Source organism: Bison bison, unplaced genomic scaffold (genome assembly GCF_000754665.1).
Source record: "Bison bison bison isolate TAMUID 2011002044 unplaced genomic scaffold, Bison_UMD1.0 scf7180017864440, whole genome shotgun sequence".
NCBI classification, from domain to species: domain Eukaryota; kingdom Metazoa; phylum Chordata; class Mammalia; order Artiodactyla; family Bovidae; genus Bison; species Bison bison.
In genome coordinates this window covers 2,013,015-2,016,538 of record NW_011495002.1, presented here as the reverse complement: position 1 = coordinate 2,016,538, position 3,524 = coordinate 2,013,015, and the positions used below count along the sequence as shown (strand labels likewise).

At 37.8% G+C, this 3,524-nt stretch overlaps 1 protein-coding gene across 1 annotated transcript in view; it reads right to left on the bottom strand.

Annotated features, from left to right (window-relative positions):
* The window catches only part of FBXL7 (F-box and leucine-rich repeat protein 7), a 469,193-nt gene that overhangs the window by 397,542 nt on the left and 68,127 nt on the right, over nucleotides 1-3,524 (bottom strand).

Here is a 3,524-nt window from a genome sequence, read left to right as displayed (position 1 = left end):
GCAAATGTCAGAAGGCATTCCCTAAGAACAGTTCAGGACAGAAGACAAATAGAAGACCAGTTCCTGCTTTTCCATGCAAGGTCCCACATCTAGACTGCAGAGCAGAATTAATATGATAAAGGCAATTTTTGCATGTCAACTCCTTCTGCAATGAAGTTCCACTGGATCAAGCAAATATGAGACCAACACGGTGCCATGAACTGTGCTAGCTTTTAAAGATGCAAAGACCAATAAATCATTACCAATGAAAAACCACTGGGCATTTTCAGAAGATTCAGCAGTCCCACTCCTAGGAATACGTACCTGGGAGATATCTCTGTACTTCGGCAGTTCAAGATACACAAAGCAGAGGTCATAATGGCCTCAAGATGAAACAACGAAATGCTATCAGTAGGAGAATGGATAAATGAGTTGTGCCACATTCCCTAACCATCCCTTTTAATGTTGAAAATCATTCCTGCATGCCAGGCTCCCTAACCTGGGTCATGCTTTACCTTTCTGTACAACAATTAATAACATCTAATATACAAATATTATAACAATTCATTCTGTTTAGTGTCTGTGTCCCCACTGGGAACTTAAGCTCCATGACAGCAAGAACTTTCTTCATTGTTTTTATTAATAGAGTACAGTTGATTAATAATATTGTGCTGGTTTCAGGTGTACAACAAAGCGATTCAGTTTTACATATACATGTATCTATTCCTCTTCCAATTCTTTTCCCGATTAGATTGCTACAGAATATTGCTGTGCCTGTCCACAGAGCCTAGAACAGTGTCTGGCACATGAAAAGAATTAAATAAATATATGTGGAAGAAAGGGATAGAGGGAGGGAGAGAAGGAGAGAGAGAAGGAGGAAGAGGGCAAGAAATTGCTAAAAACAGTGAAAATGATAGAATTATAGCTACAGCTTTCAACATGAGCCAGTCTCATGATTACAATGCTGACTGGAAAAAGCAAGGTATGAAAAATACATATAGTATGTTTCCATTTACATTAGGTTCCAAACATCCAAAATCACTATTATGATACGTACAGAAGTAGAAAAGCTAGAGATAGAATAACAGAAGTGTGCTAAATACAAAATCAGGAGGTAGATGACCTGGAGAGGGTGACGGAATTGCAGAGAGCACACAGGACTTGAAAGTGCTGCTAATATTCTGTCCTTAAGCTGGGCTGTGGGCTTGCATTTTATTAGTATTCCCCATATTTCACATGAGGAGCAAACATGCTTATGACTTTCATAATTAATGCAAAAACAGCAAGTCACCTAAGGAGCCTACCATCTGGTGAGACAGTCAAACCTGATAAGAGATGAACCAGCAGATGGGGATAGGTCTTGAACGAAGGAGCAAGCGTGGACCACGGAGCGCCCCGTCAGCTGGTCACACTGGAAATAGTTGCAGTTTTACAAGCTTCTTTTGACAGTGGCTGAGGGAACTGGTCTCCAGTGGTCACCTGATTTACATATTTTTAAACCTATAGTCCATTGGCTACTGTCAGTTATCAAGAGAAGCATCTTTTCAAGAAGAACTCTGAGTTTTGAAACTTTATGTAAATCATATTTTTTGTATTCTATTTGCTTTTTAATTGATTGTACTTGAAAGATACACATAGCTGTATTTTAATTTGCTCCATACATTAATCACACTATATAGTTATTTATTCTCATATTAGACATAAATTATTTCACTTAAAAAAAAAATGAAGAAATCTCACCTAGCATAGGCAGAATTTGGAAAACTGAAGCAAGAATTAGAGAAAATATTAAGTCATTTGAATAGGTGCTATTAATCTGCTGTCTATAATGGCATGAAATATTTGTTCTGTATATTCATCAATGGATGAATTATTAGGAATTCTAATTACCACTAGAAATAATTACTGGGTAGCAGCAAAATGCAAGATATTTGCTAGATACACAGGAAGGTACAAGCATCTGTAAGATACCCTTAGTGAGTTTATATGCTCCTGCTAAGGCATATACATAACAGTCGTACCACAGGCATAGGTACCAGGGTGACCTCGAACAACAGAAGCGACTGTGTGTATTGGGGTTGGTTTCTGCATGAAGTCACAAGAGAGGAGGAGCAGTCTGTTCTCATGCAAGGGAAAGAAATGCAATGTGCATTGCTGAACACTGCCTGGTCTTACATTACTCATAATCGGTCCTAACTCTTAACATCAATGTGAACAGTTACCATGCATGCCTGCAGGTGTTCTATTGCCAAAGCAATTACAGACACGCTATAAATCCTTCAAACCTCTGCCCTAACTCCACCAATCATCCTCTTCTTTTTTTTTTTTTTTGGTTTTTGACAAATGTTTTGCTTCATCAAATACTAGGTACATTGTAACCAATCAAAAACTTGGCAAAATAACCTTTTTATTCTTTGTCCACAGGACATATGGAAAACTGTCTGAGAGAATAATGAAAAGGCCTTTAATGAGAGATTTCTGGATCACTTTTAGTAACTATTACATAGGGCAAGTCACTTAGGTTCTCAGATACATTTTCTCATTGGCAAATTAAGGAAGTCCAACTGCATAGTCAGGGACCTTTTATGAAACACACATCCATATGTATGTGCACAGATGAGACTTTCTACCACACGGATATTTTCCATTGTCAGCTCCATGACTGCAGTCTACAAATGGTTATGTCATGTATACATGAGTGTAGCCCCTCTACAATCTTGAGCTATATATCTATTTACGCTTATGGAAGTATAGTAGATTAACAATGCTGTATTAGTTTCAGGTGTGCAGCAAAGTGATTGTATTACACACATATATGTATGTATATACACATATTCTTTTTGAGACTCTTTTTCATTTTAGGTTATTATAAGACACTGAATAGTTTCCTGTGCTATACACTAGGTCCTTGTGGTTTATCTATTTTATATACAGTTGTTTGTATCTGCTAATTTAATTCAGCAAACTCCTAATTTATACTTCCCCTCCTTTCCCTTTGGTAACCATAAGCTTGTTTTCTATGTTTGTGAGTCTATTAGTGCCACATGCAGCTACATGGATGGACCTAGAGATTATTATACTAATTGAAGTAAGTCAGACAAATATCATAAGATAAGACTTACATGTGGGGTCTAAAAAAGGGCAGAAATAAATTTATTTAAAAATCACAATCTCACTTTAAACTGATGGCAAAACGGTAAAGGGTTTCCAGTTGTTTCAGACGCATGACACCTCTTAGCACTTCGTATCTTCCTAATGTGTCCTTAATTTCCTCCTTTTATGTTATCGTCCTATGCACTCTCCTCCCCAAAACACACCTTGCTTCTTATACAGCATCCAAACGCACACACTAGTACTCAGACCACCACTATGCTAATAATGATGGCTCACACCCACCGAGTACCTACTGTGTGCCAGGCATTCTCCTGAGTGTTTCATCTGTATTTATTCCTTCAATTCCTATAACAAACCCAGGAAATGACGTTCCTTGTGAAGATGACATGGCTCCTTCATGGAGGATACAGGATTTGAGTCTGGATAGCCTA